Here is a 19,432-nt window from a genome sequence, read left to right as displayed (position 1 = left end):
TGCTGTCCCAGGAAATAACACTTAATCTTGTCTTCTACAGTAGATGCAGCCTTCAAGCTGTCCTTAGGCTAAAGGAAATAGTTTCAAGCCCTGTTAAATGAAGCGTTTCCCAGTAATCTTAGAAAGGAGAAGACTATGCTTCTATATCATGTATGTATTGAACCTACCAAGGCATATATGTCAGACAGGTAATGTGCAGGTCTTTGGGTGAGAGCCCCAATTCCACAAGCCTTGCAGATGGCTCCCTAATGGACTTTGCTTGAAGCCATATGACCTTGCAAGAGGGAGATCTTTAAACCCTACTGCTTTATTTCTGTCTAATGGTTAAACTTGTGCAGATGTGGACAAGCGTAGTGTGTTATGAATGAGAACTGCTCTCCCTGTTAAAAGCAAAGCTAACAGGAAAAGCAGTCTCTCCCCTCAGCTACAGGGTTTTTCCCCCGGTATTAGGCAGGTCTATCTTACAAGGAGATTACATAGCTGAGAGAGAGGGTTTGGAAAACTTCTTCATGCTCCCATATGAAGCATGCTGTAAAAAGATTTTGCTGCTGAGTACTGCAATGTTTGCTCATTGGTGAAACTACACAGATTATTTAGTGATGACTGTCAAACTCTTGCTAATACTGTGTGCGCTACTGATATGACGAGCTACTAAATAACTATGGTGTTGTCAGAGACCAATTTCTATAAGAACTACAGTATCTGGATTTTGGTATAATGAGGCTCCTAATCATGTATAGAATCTCCCCTTGTCAGGATAACATATTGTGCCTCTGAAGTAAACATTTCTGCTAAACTGGAATATTTTCTTAGCCCCTGTGACTACCCAACTTCTATACATGTGCACATAGCATGGAGAATTGGCAATGTCTATGCAGTAATGATTTTAGCTAGCTTTGCATCCAATTTTGAAGCCTTCTAAATCCCCTCAGTAACAAAGTCCATTCTCTTGATTGTTTGTGTGATGTGGGGCCAATAAACCATATTTCTGGCAATTTAAAGCTGTTTTGTTGAAATGAAATTCCAATATCAGCTGTACTATTTGCTTTTCTGCAAATGTTTCTTTCTCATGTTCTATCTCAAAAGTGACTTGGCCTAGACACTCGGTTTCTGCAAGAATCCTTGATGATATGCTGAAATAGCGTGACTTTGGATCAAACTGGGAAATATTTTTAAGCAGCTGGCAAGGTCTTTTTGAATTTTTGCAATATTTGCTGGCTATGGATTGTATAGACAGATTTTTCCAGAGCATTTTGTGCTTGCTTAACTCTTCTGATCCAAGCCTCCTTGGATTTCCACAGAGTGAAGCCTACTTCAAGATTCTATCCAAAGAGCCTAGATTACGCTGGTGATGCTGGGCTATGGAGAAGGGTCTGAAGTTCCCAGTCTGCACAAGCAACTTTGGACTGTCTTGTTGCAGATGGTTAAGTGTTAAATTCTGCTAGTTGTACTGTTTGGGTCCAGATTAGTTATGTGCACAACCTATGAATTTTGGAAGATCTGGCTGAGCCCTTCTCTTTTGATGGGGGTATGATAGCTTCTGCCCAAGAAGCCAGTGGAGTTTGTAAACTCCATTAGCCCAGCTGTTTGAATTTACATTCAAGAAATAGTCTCTTGGTCTGGTCTGCACTCTTGCTGATTGCAGCATGCCAAAACAGTCCTGGCAAGATTGAGGTGCTTATTTAAGGAGCTTTTGCTATGGAATTTCTTAAACTTTTGATGCATTTTAGATTAACTTTGTAGGATTCACCTATCACCTAGCAGAGATGAGGACTTCTCACTCAGGCAACAGCTGGGGCTTCTTTTGCTGATTCCTGCAGAACTGAAGAGTCTACTCTCTTCTGTTAGCCTACTTGGTTTTATTGTTCGGATATGAAGCCAATGGAGGGTGGTGTAAAGTGTTCTTTGTGATCTGAGTTATCTGTAATTCTAGGAGCAAACTGATCTTGCCCTTTCTGTAGATTGAAGCTGGTTACAAACAGTTTTTCCTTTTTTTTTGAAGGAAAGGGATGCAGAGGAAGAGTATGAGGAAGACATGAGGTCCCACCAGGGATGTTGCTGAGAACTTGGTCAGCTTGATAGAGCCACCTTGCACCTGTGGCATACCTAATGCAGAAGATCTGAGCCAAGGGCATCTGATGTCCTCATTGTCTTGTCTGTCCCCATGAACTATGCATCAGTGACCCTGTGGCTGGAGTACTCTATGACCCCTTTTTATTCTGCTCTGTTCATCTTTGTCACCTGATGTGATATATGTCAACATGAAAACCTCATAGTACAATAAACCCAAACAAAGCACACAGCTAAACAAATGCAATTTAGCTTTTTTTAACGAAGTCACTCCAAGCTTCAGAAAGGTGGGAACTACTCTTCTAAAAGCAAGATCAGTTACCCGTTGTAATGTTGGATCTGGGGTTTTGACTACAAAACAGCCAAGGGCTTGCTCTGTCCTCTGCCCCAAGGCTGTTATTGTAATCACACTGGTGGTTCCACTGGGAATGGTATCTGGCCTATTCCAATTGCAACTTACATCCTCAGATAAGGTTCAGTTTTAATTAATATAATTGATATCCTAAAAAGAGAAATTAAAGACTAAATCCAGTCCTTTTTTTATATTTCTAAAGTAATGTCCTGAAAATAACTTTCCAGCGAAATGGGTTCAGGAAAGCGTTCCTTGGGCTTTAACAGGCTCAGGCAAGAATTTGAATTCATCTTGCAGTTCAAGGGCCAGCACAAGGAGGGCATGTGATCTGAAATGACATGAAAACATTTTTCCTAACTAATACTGACAGTCGTATCTTGTTGAAGTCAAAAAAAAAAAAAAAAAACCAAAAAAAGGCAACCTTATTTTTAAAAAAGCAAGCCATACTGTAGGAAGACCCTCCTCCTTTTCTCCTGTCTGTCAGCTGATAGACAGAAATATGTTGGCTAAGCTGGAGGCAGATGTCAGGGGAAAGCAGAGGAAGGGAAAGTATGAGGGTGTGCAGAAAGTATTCTCTATCTCCTGTGCCTCAGATGTTGCCCTTCACAGCATTGCATCCCCCGCAGCCTTTCTGGGCTACTCTGAACTGAATCAGAAGCTGTGTCAAAGTTGTCTGGAGTATCCTCTTTTAAGGAGAGCTGGTGCATATCTAGCTTGCTCTTTCCTCTTCTTTCCCCTTCTGCTGGAAGGGGAGATAGGGAAAACATATCTCAGAAGACCCTGCTTCCTGGGACGTAGCCAAACATTGTTCTTTGTTGGGAAGTAGTAATTTCTTTTCTCTCTCTCTGTGCTTCCATGTGGCCTTTGCTTTTTTTCCCCTCTTCCTTTTCCCTTTAATTAAACTGTCCTTATCTCAACCTGTGAGTTTTCCTTTTCTGGCATACTTGTTTTAACTTTCCAGCATAATTTCTTCTTCCCCTTCTAAGGATGGGGAGTGAGAAGCAGTTGTGGTGGAGTCCAGCTGCCCAGCAAGGTAAAACCACCACACGCTGCTACCTAACGCGTGCAGTTTGCTCACTGTAACGTAACTGATTTCTCTGCAGGGTGTGAAGAAGTGAAGCTGTAGGCCATGCAGACATACCATAGGTAGATTAAACCACAGATAGGAAGCATCTGTGTTGAGAACACGAAGGCAGTCATCTCCGGGGGCATCACACCATCAGCTGGCCACATGCTCTGCTGCTTGTGCAACCCGATGGCCTGTGATGGTTTTCTCCACCAGTGAGGCTGAAGCTTGCCTGCGTGTGGCTGTGCAGGTTGCGGTCACGTCTGCTGCTGCACAGCAGGGGACCTGGAGGAGCAGCAAGGTGAACAGCCCTGCACCACGTTTGCAGTAGATGCTGTGCTCTTGCTGCCTGTGGTGGTGTTGGTGACAGGAGCTTTGACTGGACCAAAGGCAGCATGGCTTTGCTCTCCTTCTCTGTGCTGCTGCCCTTGCTGGGATGTCAATGAAACCACAGGCTGGCTGATCACTGATCACTCAGTGAGGGTGACATGCGGTGTAATGCTGTCCTTTGAGCATCAGGAAGCAGGACTCTGAAGGAAGGTGCATGTTGCTGGCATTCCTAAGACAGAATAAATGTGAGGGGTAGCACTGGCCAAAACAGGGAAAAAAAAAGAGAAATTGCTCCTCAGGTCTTTGGCAGGAGATGATGTGGTTCTCCAAGCGTGGGTTGCCCTTCCAGGGATGGTGGTGTCAGGAGACTTGGGAGATCTGGGCTTTGCTCTTGACTTTGCTGAGGGCCCCCCCTGCAGTTCTCGTACTCATCTCTTCAGCTCTGCTCGCCTCTATCTACAATGAGATGTACTTCCCACAGGGGAGCGTTTTGTCAGACTAAATTCAATAATGCCGACGAGGCACTCGGACACAGCAGTGAGAGAGGGCATTAAAAGGATCCAGGTAAAATTCATCAAAATTTGTGTATAGCTGTAAGAGAATGCACTGGAAAAATCACTGTGTAATGCTTCTCTCACTAGTCTGAATTGCATTGAGGGATATTTGGCTGTTGTGCAAATATGTGCATGTGTACACTTATTTACATATCTGTAGAGATAATTAATGTATATATGAATAAACACAAAAATCAATAACCGCAGAGTGGGAAAAGAAAAAGATGTAGTTTGTCTAGTATCTGTATAGACTTCTGTACCCTTTGCCAAGTGAGGGCATTTGATTTCTTCTTTCTCCAGAATGTAGCTGGTAGTAATCTTCCTTTTGTCATATAATCACAAATAAATCTTGTGTTTTGTTTAGTAATTGAAATTGGCATTTTTTAGTCTGATGCTTCACGGCACTGCACTGCAGGAATCAATATCATATGTGACAGTCGCAATTGATTTGTGAGCAGTGACACCTACGCTGAGGATTTCAGGCCTCGGGGATAAAATGTCTGAAGAGAGCATTAAAATCATTTTAAATCAGGAGGGATTATTAGAAAAGGGAGGTGATCCCCAGGCTCGATCATGAAGCCTAGTACAATGAAGAAATCAATTCCTTGCTTTGTCAGAGACTTTGTGTGTGATCGTATACAAGTACTTAAAATTATCACAAGTGTAACTTATTTATGCTGTAAATTTTGCACTGTCCAAAGCAGCACCTTGCCTGCTCCATGCTTATTGTTTGTGCTGGTACTGATGCTGAGGATTGTAACAAAGGCATGTCCTTAGTGTGGACAAGTGAAACATAAGCAACTTTTTTTTCAAGGTGAACCTGAGCTTGGTGCTGGGCTGCTCCTTTCTCAGGGCATCATACCTGGGCCAGCTGGCAGGGACAGGACAGCCCATCCTCTGAAGAGACAGTTTGAGTAGAAAGTTGTTCACTTGTCCCCTTTCACTGAAACCATGTGCGGAGGCTGGTCAGCAAGGTGTGTTTTGACTATTATCAGTGAATAATATCAGCGGTAAGGTTATCAGATTTGCAGATGCTTTAGTTTCTTCCTCTTTCTTCTGGGTGGCAGAAGCTTTCTTTGACAAAATGTTCCATACGTGGCTGTTCCATTATTTTTGAATCCTAGTCCCAGTGGGAATGCTGCAGATCATGGCGTTTAGTGGTAACTATGGGCTTCTTTAAAAGGAGGGGGTAAATAAAAGGTGGAGAGAACTCAGAACACTGCAGTAGATGTCTAGATAGAATTCTGGCAATTTTTCTGCTGTTTTCAGCCCTTCCAGCCTGAGATACTCCTAGCATATTGTTCCTTTACGTACATTGATCCTATGAAGCATGGCCTCTTCAGATGAAGAGGCAGGGATTAATGAACCACTTGGAAACACTAATTTGTCTGAGTTAGAGGAGATTAGCTTACTTAGACCATTAACATAATTAATCTGAGGCTAGAAATGCGCATTCAATATTGCAAACTTGCTGGATTTTTAAGAAGGTGTAGTCCAATGCTACTTAAAAAAAACAACCTTCCTAATACATATTCAAAAAACTTAATCTCTCTTCTTTGAAGGCATGTAGAAGAAAGATGTCTTATTGCTTTAATAATTTACCTCTACAGTGTCTTGAGGGATCCCAAAGCTCCTCTGGGAGCTTCAAATCAAGGGCTACAAGGTACATAGGTTCGAAGGAACAAGCAGTCAAGGATACAAGGCTCTTGTTGGGGAAAACAGTTTTCCTTGCATTTTGTGGAGCAGTGAGAGGCTTACAGAGATGCTTGCTAAAGCTGATAGGAGAAACTAGAAAAAGAAAATGGGGCTGATGAGAGAGTTCATTTCTGCCATATCAGATCCCTAAGAATACGTATGAAGTTGCACCTGTTTCTGTAGCTGTGCACCCCTGACTACTAAATTGTTTTTTTCCTTTCCGAGTCTTGAGGTTTGATATCGATGCAGTCTGAACTGTACTGCAATGAGTTTGCCTTTAGAAATCCTGTTTTAAGACTTCTACAGTTACAAATCTATCTGAAAATGTATAAAATATTAAGGGGCTGGTGCTGAAATGAATGTGCAGGCTGAAGCTGTTACAGGAAAAGCATTTGGGGGGGGGGGGGGGGGGAAGCAATGATTTGGGGATATAGCTTTTGTTCCTTGATTTGGTTTGAGGGAATTCAGTAACTCTTCTGGAAGTATTTTTAATGTGGAGCTACTAAGTGAACTTGTTCTAGCAATGTGGAGCCCTGAGCTTTATAACCTTAGACATGAGGTTTTATTTCCAGCTCTGTGAGAGTAATGGGAGGAGCAGCTTTCCTTTTTGACATTTACTTTAATTCATAAAAATTACAGGTATCTGCCAAAATATCCTAAATTGTGGGGGAGGTGGAAATTGGGTCACGGAGAAAGATTAACATTGAACAAAAATATTTGCTAGCAGTTTAAGATGAGAAAGTGAAAACAGTGTGCTGTAGAAGAATTGGCTGCCTGTGCTTTTACACAACCACTACTGGTTCATTATCTTAACTGAGAACGAAGAGGGCTGGAGTCAGGCTAATTTTCTTTGTGCTTGTTTGCTCTTCGGCTTTTATACATCATCAGATCCCCATGTCCTGCTCTTTTGATGGGGAGGATACTTGGACTGATTTCAGATATCTTTGTGGTTAGGGACTGCAAGACCAGATTCTCAGCAGACAAGCCTTCCGCAGGGGTCACATCTTATAAATGCGAAAAGCTGCAGACAACTTGCTAGCAGCAGCCACAGTGGAAACCGAGCTGCTTCTCTGGGTGGACAGAGGGAGGAAGGCAATGTGCCCACAGCGGATTTTAATATATTCATCAGTGCCAGACAGATTCTGATTAACAGCAGTTGTCTCTTTCACCGAAGCATGACGATCAGGGACCATCCATCCTCTCTCTCTCTCTGTGTGCTGCCTTCCAAACAAACCTCACCAGTCACTTATTCTCCCATTAGTCCTTTATCAGACAGTGTTTAAACCGCCACTTGAAATCAGCCACCTCGAGTCTATTATTGGCATATCCACTTCTATTTCCAGTTCTCAGCTTCTCCAGTCGATGAACTTGTGTTATCATTATGTAGTCTTCAGTGCCTTCAAAGCCTTATGCTTACTCCTTCCATCTCGGCACCTAAATCTATTAACCTCTTGTTTTCCATTCCTGGCATATTGAACACCATTTGCAAGGAATGTCAGACATTCGGTATGAAATAAGATATAATAGGTCCACTGACAATACAAAACAATGTGTCATGTTATTTCCTATTAAGTGTAACTGGCACCTTTAATATTAAAAGTTTATCTGAAAAGGACACTTTGGGGTTGAAATTGCTACTAAGTTTTGAGGGGACGGGAGGCAGAGTCTTCTCTGTGAAGGTTCTGTGGTTCTGTAAAGTTTTGTTATGCACAGATATCTCTTCTCCTAATAGATCCTAAACTGCTTAAACAGCTATACACGTTATTCTTGAGCTACAGCTCAAAGTTAGCTATTTCTAAGGTTAAATTTAGTTAGCTCTCAGCAATATTGTGTGACAGTTCATGACAGGGAATAAAATATACTTTCAGTAGAACTGCAAGGAGGACACTTAAGCTAAGTGAAATGTACTGGAGTTGTGGTTAAAATGCAGGAGGGATTTTTACTTGTAAAGACTTGCTACAAACAAGGGTACACAAGAAGTCAAGCCTCCAGAATCTCTTGTGCTGTCTCTGGTAGGCAGTGTACAGAAGCCCTTGGTTCCTCTGTGTTTTCTTGATCAGCTAAATATTAGCTTTAAAGGGAAGGGTGTCATGTATGAATTGCAGCCTGTTTTCTTCAGTACGTGAGTATTTTTAAAGGTCTCTGCGTCAACCTTCCAGCTCAGTCCAGCTTGACAGATTCATACTGGTTACACCCTTTGCTGGAAGGATTCAATTTCTTTCCCTGCTGCTTCCTACTCAACTCAGATTTTTCGAATGCCCTGTGATGGGAAAGAGATGGGTTTGGGTGGTCTGACATGCATGGATGCATTTTGCTTTACTGAAGGTCAGGTTGCTTGTATTTAGGAACCTGCCTGGGGAGAAGTCTTAAATTGTGAAATATATACGTGTGCACGTGTATCTGGACTTTACTAGCAGGGTTAAGTTAAACCACACATTTTAGTTACCAATGAGTTCTAATTCATCATTGCTGTGGTAGGGTATCAATATAGGGTTGGGTGAGTTGCGGGGTTCTCTGGGTACTGTACAGTTCCTAAGAGTGCATGTCAATCGTTCCTGCATCCATGCTTTGTCCACACAATGGGCCAATTCTGAGGATAATGGAAAACTTGTCTAGTCTGTTTTGGTCTTGTAGCCAGGCAAGAAGCTGCCAGCTATTTTATAGAGGTATGCAGAACATATACTGGCGTGCTGCCAAGAGGAAAATTTCTAATTGCTGGAGAAGGACAGTGGGGCTGTGGATTGTAAAACACTGCTTCAGAGTCTGTTTAGTCTGTGGTGCGAGAAACAAATGGTAAGATAATGTTTTAAGAAGTCCATCACTTAGAAAATCAGGGACTTGTTTAGCTTGTATAGGGCTGTAATAAATCAGGTTTTGTATTGCATAGAATACTTCCTAGTTTAGTTTTCCCTCGTGATGAAATAAACAACTTTATAGACTTCATTTAGTTCATTTTTAGGTTTTGATCCTAAATCTTCTGCTTCTTGCCTGATAGTTCCTATAGCTGCCCATAGACATCCTTCATACCATCCCTTTATGTGTTTCCCCACAATTATCCTTATGCTTTGTTGGTAAGACATCTTTATTTTTCTACTTATCAGCAGATCAGAAGATTGGGAAATACAGGGACAACCTGCATATACAAATACAGATGAATGTGCAGATAGCTAAGAAATACACAGGCAGATAGTACTGCATAAATGTTTTATCTTTTATACACAGTCAGTTCTTGAGGATTAAACTCCTGAACAATGGGGGCATGCTAATAGTTTAAGCAGTAACAAAACGAAGGATAAAATGCAAAAAGTCTATCTTCAAGAAAAGAACTGAACAATTTGGTGTTTGATTATAATTATTTTAACACCTTAAATGAAATCTGATGCCCTGTGACATAAATTATGACAGAATAGCACAAACTTGTAAGCAAGGCTGGCATAGTCATCCTGCATCCTGAGACCTACAAGTAACTAGACATCCTTGATGCTTGAATGGCATTGTCCAGAATCTGATCAGATACTGAATGGTTTTAACCATGATTGTAACCTCCATCCTAATAATTTGCAGCTCCTGGACCATAATACTTATATATTGCCCTGAAACCCCAAAATTTCACTTTTCATCTCCAAGACCACTGTGTTCAGTAATGCAATGGCATTCAGCAGCAGAAGAATTAGAGGTTATGACCCTGACTTTTGAGTTCTTTGAAATGGAAGATGAGAACCCCTGAGGTGAACACAAAAGATCTTCTGGCAACAGTAAGGGAAGGATGATTTGTCTGCTGGAGTAACTGAATTAGGAGTTGAGACAGATGTAAAGAGAAGCCGATGCCATGGGAATGGCTGAAACTAAAATATGCATGAGAGAAATACAAATCAACATTATACCAGATTTTCATAAAATGCAAGTTTAATTTGTGAGTCCTCGTTAGCAGTGACAGTAGAACAAATTAGCCACAATAAAATTGCTCAAGTTCCTATTTTTGAATGCAGCTGTATTTTGCAGAAGAACAGGTAGCTGGAAAAGCATTCTGAAAACTTTCCGTACAGGTGTGATCAAAGAACTGATAAATAAGTGGTAGAAAATGGCACAAAAATAAATATAAAAAATCTTTATCCAAAAGTGTATGTCTAAAACTGCACATGTTTTCACCACCAAAAACTCCGCCAGAAATAGTCGTTCTGAAATGAGAAAGCGATTATTTACAGCAGGTATTTGCTAATGGGTATGCTAACAGGTATCTGATGCAAATACTTGTTGACCTGATTCCTGCTTAAAATAAGTGAATTTAAAAAGTTTGACCAGTTTAAATAGGCAATAGCAGGGAGAGAGGATATGGGAACAAAATAAAGGAAATAATGAGGCTGCATGATGCTTTTCTGGGAGGTTTTTGTGTACTCTAGCAAAGGTAAGTGTAAAAACTTAAAATGAGCAAGGAATCGTACCCCCTGTATGCTGGGGTGGGTGCCAAGCCTCAAATTTCTAGGTAGTCCTATTATATGAAGATGTGTTGTGTTCTGGTCAGTATGGGATTGATCATCACTAGTTAATTTAGATTCAGATCTTCTAAACACCATAAGCTTTCCTCTGCAAGTGCTGCTCACTTATCTGTAGCCTTGTTGTGGGGTCATTCAATTCTACAAGCAAAGATAGAAAAATCCATGCACTCCCTCATCCAACTTTATCAAAGCATATGGAGGGAAGCTGTGGCAAGGTTCAGCTCGCCAAATGAGAATTCAAAAGGGAGAGGAGGAAAATAATATTTAGTTCTGCAAGAGAAAATATTAAGGAACTCTGCTTCACAAGAATACTTAAAAATAAAATTGAAGCTTTAAAATATTACATCTATGGAAAGACATTTCTTTAATTCAGTTTGTTGCATGTGCTGTTGTAGCTGTTGATGTCTGTTTGTAAGCTTTCCCCTTCTCCAAGGGGAAAATGTGTTTAAATTAAACTGTGTGCTAGAAGCTTGTCTAAACTAACGCTGAGGTTTTGACATGAAGAATAAGTTTAAGGAGTTGGCCTTTTGCTTAAAATCAATCATTTCATACAGCAACAACTGTTAACAGCAGTTAAAACTACTGCACCACTCAGGCCAGAGCCCAAGGGTGGGGGAAGGGGAAAAATGATGGTCTGCAGCAAAGAGCAACCAGCAACACAGTACCTCCACTGGAAAGACAAAGCCTGACCTAGTTCTGCATTTCACGGGCTCCTGCAAAAAGTTTAAAGATCCAAACTGACTGTAGCAACCTGATAGTATGCATGTAGGGTGGAGTATGTGATTTGAGAGAGGCAGAGCTGCTCCCCAGCTGGCGATAGCTGTGGGGCTGAGTGGCTGTCACTGGAGAGCAATGAAACCTGCATCCTTGAGGAGGGAAGCTGGGGGGGTATCAGAGCAGGGAAGGAGGGATGAGAGTTAAACGGGAGATGCTGTCAGCAAAGCTCCCTGTGGATTTACCAAGGGTTTGGGTTCTGTTTCGCGAAACAAGCCATTTATGTGCAGATAAAAGCATCCCCAGAAAGCTGAAGTGCAGCACAGCCTTACTTGTCAGACAGTGCCACGTTGCTCTTGGCACAGTCCCAGGCTTGATGCTGGCCTGATCTGTGTACCAGAAAGCACTCACCCAACAGCAACCTAAACAGTGACTTATCAAGGTACAGACTTACAGGCAGAGCAGCTACCAGTTTCAAAATTCAGGTGTGCATTTTGCTCCCTCTCCACCTGTGAATTTTGTCTTCTACACCATTCCTGTGAGCACTGCCTCACAACTTGATGACAAGATCACACTGAGGACTACCTACACAAGTGGGAATGCCACCTTTTGTATTCCTCCTCTGCTTCCTAGGGCCAGGTGGGGATTGTTCAGCCTCCGAGGTAATTCATTATGCTGGTTTGAAATAACCCTGCAGCTATTTATTACAGTTCGATATATTCCTTCTTTGGAATGCAGGAGTGTGCCTGGAACTGGCATAATTCTCTGTCTGTGGAGGAATGAGCTGATGTCTTCTTTAGAGAAGCTTTATGGCTCCTCTTTGCTAGCAGACACGAGAGTCCTTGTGAGCAGTGATCTGCTGTGTACATGTCACATGGTAATGTGCTGATGTGAGATAGCAGTGTATAGCAGGCACTGTTCCAGCTCCTATGAAAATGCAGTAGAGATGTAATTTTTGTTATATTGAATATTTTTATATTCTCACAATAACACAAGTTTAACAATTTCTTAATTTAAAAGATATTGTTCTGATATGCAGATTTGGATTGTTGTTTTTTGCAACAATCAGTATTGGTCTTCTGACTGTCTACCTCCAAGCACCACTGACCACGCAGTATGTGCTTTTTAATTTAATAGTTTGTCTGATACAATGATTTCTGTTTTGTACTTCCACAGTGGTGCCTTTTTGTTTATTCTCAAATGCTTAGTATTTTCTCTTTGGTAGTAGTTGGCTCTGTTAAAATAAAGTGCTTCTTCCAGCATCTTCAGAGTATTCACTCACTCCAGGATGCTCTGAAACAGTTTTCTAGGCTCTGCAGAAAAGCTACGAGCAGAATGCAAAAATCTGTCTGGCAGTGACATGTCTTTCAGTGGAGTGAGTGCCCTGAATGCCACCACCGTTCTTTAGTAGTGAATGATGCAATGATGTGGCAAGGTGAAAGCAAGAGTTGCTTCTTTATCTCATCTACCAAAACAAATGATTTTTTTCATCTGGGTCTAAGTATCTCTCTCTGACTGTGGACCTACCTAAAAGAGTTGCAAATGGCAGCTTAAGTCTAGACTTACTTAATGTCTAGAAATGGCTTTAGGTTTGAATTCAGGGGACTAACAGAGGGGACTGTGTCTGGGAAAAGCTTGCTGTGTCCCTGATGAAATTGTTCTTATTTTACTGGTAACTGGAGAGTTTTTGATTTTGTAGTTGGTAAGCCAGAGTCCTTGCCCAGGTCTAAAAAGTGGATACATGCAAATGTGTTAACAGTTACTGGCTTTCATTATTAGATTTTTAGCCTTTGATTGTCAACACTTACTGTTGAATATGATAACTTAAATTATAACAGTTAAACTCTGGACAATTTGAACACTGAAGCAGCAGGGCATATTCACATTGTACTCACCTGGGGCTGACAGTAAGAATTGTCAACAGCACAAAGGTGATGCTGATAACGTGCTTTAATCTGGAGGACTGATGTGCCTACCTGAGCTACCACAAAACTCAGTCAGCAAACACTAGGAAGCCCACTGGGAGTGAGAGAATGAAGAAATATGAGTACACGTAGGAGTGGCTATGAATTCACTTGACCTTGGAGTAGGATACACACCTGCTAGCTGCCTGCACACTATCACAAGTTGAAGAGCTTCAAAATTTCAAAATTTCTTCAAAATTTCATTGCTTGGGTGTGTTTCCCAAAGGCTGAAAGGCACTGAACGTAGTAGCAAGGTGGATGGTCTGCACAGAAGCTTTGTGACTGGGTGGAAAAAGGTCTGACTCTGAAGTTTCATGGCTACTGGTGACATCAGCTCATGGGGCTGGTAACCAAGGATCAAGCAAGGCGACTTGTGGGTTTTGAAGTGCTTGCACCTGGTGCTTTTGTGGAAGGAAGCTTCAGGGTTATGCAGGAAGCAGGGTCTGAGGCAACATCATCCCCCTTCCTGTTGAAAGCCCTCTGTGAAGTAGTTTGGTTTGTCTCTGAAAGGCAGGAAGCAGCACCTGCAAGGCAGCAAATAAAGATGTCTTAGAAAAGGGATGCATCACAGATGGGGTTGGGGAAGTATGTTGTAATTGTGCTAGTCGGTGCGTAAATTGCTTAGCGTAAATGTGATCATGCATTTCAGTGTACTTTACTAAGTGGGAATGTGCTACAAGGACATCTGAACTGACAAACCCGACTGAGCAGGAGTCAGGCTGGCCAGAGGCTTCCTCAGATGGAGGTGATGTTTTTACATATGATGATACTATATATATTCTTCTTTTATGAATGAGGTCAGTCACTTTTTGCACCTGGGTAAACCTCTGGTGTTCATAACATCCTCTGTCAAGGAGCTCCACAGTTCAACTATTAATTTGTGTAATTAACTTTTTTATTTTATCTGTCAGTCCACCTCTTTCTTTGTTCTTGTATTCAAGTCATTCTATATCCGCTCTTACCACTTTGCGTGTGATTTTGGGGGAGGTCTGATGCCTCTCTAACTTGTTCTGTTACATGGTTCTGGGGATGGGTGGGAGGCATGCGTGTACCAGGATATGATGCGGTATTTGAAGTGTTAGCACACCATAAATGCATACTGTTGCATAATGATCTGCTTTGGTCTCTGTTCCTTCTCGTAGTTGGAATGTCATTCCACTTGCTTTTTGGCCAGTGATGAGCACCAAGCTGACACTTTCTCAGGTCTTTTACAAGGCTGTGTTCCAAAGTGGTGATTGCCATCTCAAAGCTAATAACTTGTGTAAAGTTGCTGTTTTTCCACATGGGTGTTGCTTTACCTACACTGTACTGCCTCATTATAACACTTTTTTCAGTTTTTCAGCAGGACTGTGTGGTCATTCTTTATCTTATCAATCCGATTAATTTAGGCACCTCAGCAAAGTTTGTCATCACAGGGTGTAATCTTTTTCTAGACCTTTTCTGAATATGTTGAACAGACATATCCCAACAGATTCCTAAGGGATGTTATTGGTGACCTTCTACTAAAAAAGCCCTTCTATTCTTATCTTTCACCTGTAACATAATCACTTGAGGACTTTTATCCCATGGCAGGTTATTTTCTTTAAGAATCTCAGGTAATGATCTTGTTAAATTCCTTTGCCTTTATAGAGAAGGAAGGGTTGAGGTTCTCAGGGTGACTGCTCCAGCTGTGCTATGCCACAGCTGGGGTGAACTGACTGCTATCAAATAGTTCTTCAGAGTAATTTAAAGGAAATTGTGATGAATAGCAAATTGCAATCACTATAGCAAATTGCACATAACTTAGATTTAGCAACTTATGCTTTCTTTTCTATTAATAGAACATCAACAATAAGAAAGTTACAGTCTTGTTCTCTGGTACTGGATCAGCTAAGGAAAATGATCTTAAATGTATAGGGCAGTCATTCTGATCTACATAAATGGGAAAAGGGGCTGCTTGTCTGTAAACATTAACTGTTGAGCTACTTTAATCAGAAATATAATCATGGCTATAATCTTAATGAGTTTGTTTTATGCATTCAGAATGGGTTCTGCCTTCTAAGATCTGAAATTTGGAGGAGTCTTGTATCCTTGTTAATAAGGCCACTTGGTAACCTAAGATGTGGAATTATGAACAGCACCAGAGCATGAAGCTTGACCTGCTGATAAACCATATGGTGCTATTATATTATAATGATGTCACTCCCTGCCCCCTATGCACACAGGAGCTGTTAAGCATTCATTTCTTAAAACTAAGTGAACCCAGGTGGCATTGTGAGTGACCCAAGCCTCCTCCTTGGGATTCTCTGCTCAAGCATGGTGAGAACAGTTAGGTGTTTATGTGGTGTGAAACAGGTGACTGGAATGAAACTGCAAAACAGACTGCCAGCCCCAGACACTGACCCCATGGGGGAATCAGCGAACAAGATGAAAACAAAAAAAATTATCCCCCTGTACACTACTGCTTTAATCCTGATTTGTACCAATGCCAATGTTATGAGTAGAAAATTTTATGCAATTTTGTCGAAAATAAGCAGGTGAATGGCTATTATTGTCTGACATTAGAACAGGGCATTGTAATAAACTTCCACGCATTTAGTAATTTAGGTTATTGCATGTTTTGGCTTGGCTAGATAAATTACTTGAAGGTCATCTTGCCTAATGAAGTGAAATCACCTAAGTCTTGTTAGTTGTGCAACAATTCAGCAAAGTTAGGGTTGAAATGTATTCACGCGTGGTCTAAAGAAGAGCTCTGTTTCCAGAAAGTTACCTACAGGTAGTAATATTGATGAAAGAGTAAACTAAAAAATAGGAAATAGTGCTGTGGGGAGCACACCACTTTCAAACCTGCCATAGCAATCCATAACAACATGGGAAACGTGTTCAGGTAATTGTTACAGTTTCTCAAAATAAATCAATGTGGCAAAATTAAGTGCTGGTGACACCAACACAATAGGAGCAGTTTATCATGCCAGCCCGCTCGGTTCAATCTGAAACAAGGCACTACAGCAAAAGAGAATATTTTCAGTGAATTCTGATGAAGTTGAGAATGACTTAGCACTATGAGTTGTTTTTTTATTACTGGATAAAAAAATATTTAAGATAATGAAAAAGATAATGAAATTCTCGTTGATTAGAATGTCTTATTCTACTGCTAAATAGACTATTTACAGAGAATGGAGACTTTTCTAGTAACTGAGTTACACAGAGAAAGACCCTAAAAAGGCTTCATTACATCTGAGACAGGATAGCAGCATGCAAAGCTTATGTCCAGGATGACAATGAGGGTCGGTGTCATGACCAAGTTGTAAATACAGCCTAGAAGAAGAGATTGCTAAGGGATTCCTGTCTCACTCTCAGTAGCTCAGTAAGAACAGTAATAAATCAATCAAACAACTATAAAATATGAGTGGTAGAACACTTCTGAAAAACAAGTTTTATATTTTGACTGCTGTTTTTTAATACTTCATAAATATTGAAGTCGATCTTTATAAACCAGTATCAGCATGCCACTGTCAATACAAGGAAAACTCTTTAACCATTTATGATGGATTAAGGTGCTCTCAGGCAATCTTTTTGATAGAGTCTGTAAATGGCTTTATGACAAAAGTTGCTAAACAATAAAACAATGGAAAAAGTTTACTTACAGTGGTAGCTGGCAAAAAAATGAAGCTTTAACCCATTTCAGCAGGAGGATAGATGCTTTCCATAGGACTAACAATTAAGTATCCATACGATAAAAGCCTTTTATGAATCATGTTGCCTGATTTTTCATTATCTGTTAAGCTAATGCTGTCATTACAGTATTCTAATATAGTGCCTGATTTGCTGGAAAAGGATTTCCTTATGCATCTCCAAAGGAGGTCTAATCAGCAAAGACTTGCATGATGTTGGTTTGGGATTTTTGATCAATGCCTTAGGGAGTGAGCTCGAGTGACAAAATTATTGGAAATTAATCTGCAGTTTCTATGCACAGGCCTCATATCTCATTGTGAGTCATCATCCTGTGATCTTGTGAAACAAACGAGCGAGTCCTGGTCAGGCAATAGAAGACAGACAATTCAATTCTGTTTTATATCAAAAAAAGAGCAATGAATGTGCCCAGGAACTTTAGGAAACATAAGTTTATGATAAATCTTAGGGGGATCTATGGTATCTGTTTGTACCTGGCTTCATGACAGTAGGTCATCAGAATTCCATGAGAAGGTCAGCCACCAAGAGCTGCTTTTTTTCCCTGATTATGTTAATATTAATTGTTGTGCCCATGAGATGATAAAATATGCTTTATATTATTCCCAGTAGAAAATATTTTCTGCTGCCCATTTAGACAATAGCCTTGAAACTTTTTGTGAGGAAAATATTTCAGTGACACATGACATGAGAGGAAGATTTCATACCTCTCGTGTTTGTTTTGTCCTTTGAGAAGATAATTGCAAGGCCCTCACTGACAGTACTTGTAAAATGGCACACTTCTTTATCTCTCCACAGTTAGCCTTGAGTACTGGAAGGGCAACATCCAGAATTAATATGGAATCTTTCTTATAGGCTTAACTATTCCAATATGACTAAAATATTGTGAGTGTAGGACCACCACAAGCTTTGTGCTGATTAATGGCACTGTGCAGTAACATGGAAACGTTTTGTTGCTTATCTGTCTGCTTTTACCACTGGCTATCAAATTAAAATGCTTTAATGCATCATAATACAGGTGATTTACAGAAGCATTTGGCATGAAAACAAATGCCTATCTTAGTTTGAAAATAATGAACTAAAATCAACCAGCAAAATTGATTTTACACAGCCTCTTGCAAAGAAGTAATTCTGACGATGATATTGTGGGTCTTAATGGAGCAACTCTAATCAACACGCTAGGTCCCAGTAAGAGTATTGACGATTATGCATTAGCAATGAGGTGAAATGTCAAGATTCAAGATCCTGTTTGTTTATAAACTGAACCACAACCATCAAAGCTTGAAGTCAAAGAGAGGGAGTGTGTGTATGTGTATATCTAATCCTAAACTGTTGACAGTACCACAGATGCACAGAATGTAGTTGAAGCGCGTATGCTATGAAATCTAATGAGCAGTCTTGCTGTTGCTGATGAAGATCTTGACAAGACTGAACAATTTATTCTTTATCACTGTGGCCATACCCATGACAGCACAACTGTTAATACCACCAGATTAGTTCTATTTTCTCATAAAAAAGTAAAACAGTAGAAAACATTCCACCCACTCATCCCGCATCGATACAGCATATTCACTGAGCAGCCCTAAAAGTTAGCTGCTGGCACCAAATGGTCTTAAACACGATCATTAGCAAATTCAGAGCCATGTGGAGAAGGAAAGGTAGAGGGAGGTTTCCAGCCTGCATGGAAAACTCCTGAAATAGGAGTTGTTGGAAACAGCTTGCATAAAGAGTTGTGCGTATCTCCAGAAGCTGCCCCACAGCATCCTGCTCTCTGTGTGGTAGTGTGTGAAACCCAACGTGCAGCAGGTAGATATGGGTAGATATGCAGAGGAAGTATGGTGAATTAAAAATAGTAAGCATGCCTGCTTGGCTTACAAGGGAAGTGTGCAAATTTGTAAGACACATGTAAGAATTGAGTAAAATCCATTTTCCCTCAACTACATAACAGAAGGTAAGTACCATCTGCAGAAATGCGAGAACTGTATAGCATATGGTAATATTTTTCCTTCTTTTATTTAAGTCATAGTGAAAGTCTGTTAATGTGGCTTCCCTCCCTTTCCACTTTCCCTCTCGGTCACTTTTCCATGGCAGATTTCTGACAATGCAGCTATCCAAACACATACAGGTTGCCAGTCATGGTTGATGTGCAGAAGACCCCATTGTATGGCGCATCTTGGATCTTCCACTGGCAGCCCCAAGCCTGGGATGTACTGTGTCAGTGTACATAACTGCAACAGCAAACAGCATCTTCTGTAGCACAACTTGGTTGTGTGCATGGGGCACTCGTGTTGCTGAAGCACAACATGCAGATTTGCACGTGACTTATGGCTACATTTAAATTAAGGGTGTTTTGGTAGTACGAGAAGCAGCTTTGTACGGGATATAGCCTCGTTTCTCATGTGAGAGATCCCTTCGGGTGATCCAGAAGTGCAGTTTCTTCTAATAGCTGTAATGCCTCTAATACTACTGTCACAGGCTGGTGCCATGTGAGCCCCTGCAACTGTGGTTTAGATAGATCTGTA

The 19,432-nt window shown here is 40.9% G+C and overlaps 1 protein-coding gene across 2 annotated transcripts in view; it reads left to right on the top strand.

Annotated features, from left to right (window-relative positions):
• The window catches only part of GRAP2 (GRB2 related adaptor protein 2), a 103,998-nt gene that overhangs the window by 10,908 nt on the left and 73,658 nt on the right, over window positions 1–19,432 (top strand). The window contains exon 1 of one of the 2 annotated variants that reach the window (XM_013180965.3): window positions 13,827–13,986. The exons of the other annotated variant lie outside the window; for it this stretch is intronic. The gene's annotated coding sequence lies outside the window, so the exon portion shown is untranslated. Of the gene's footprint in view, window positions 1–13,826; window positions 13,987–19,432 lie in introns of those variants that run through there. 2 annotated transcript variants of the gene reach the window in all.

Source organism: Anser cygnoides, chromosome 1 (genome assembly GCF_040182565.1).
Source record: "Anser cygnoides isolate HZ-2024a breed goose chromosome 1, Taihu_goose_T2T_genome, whole genome shotgun sequence".
Lineage (NCBI taxonomy): Eukaryota > Metazoa > Chordata > Aves > Anseriformes > Anatidae > Anser > Anser cygnoides.
Note: the sequence above shows the minus strand (reverse complement) of the source record. Positions and strands in the feature narration are given on the sequence as shown.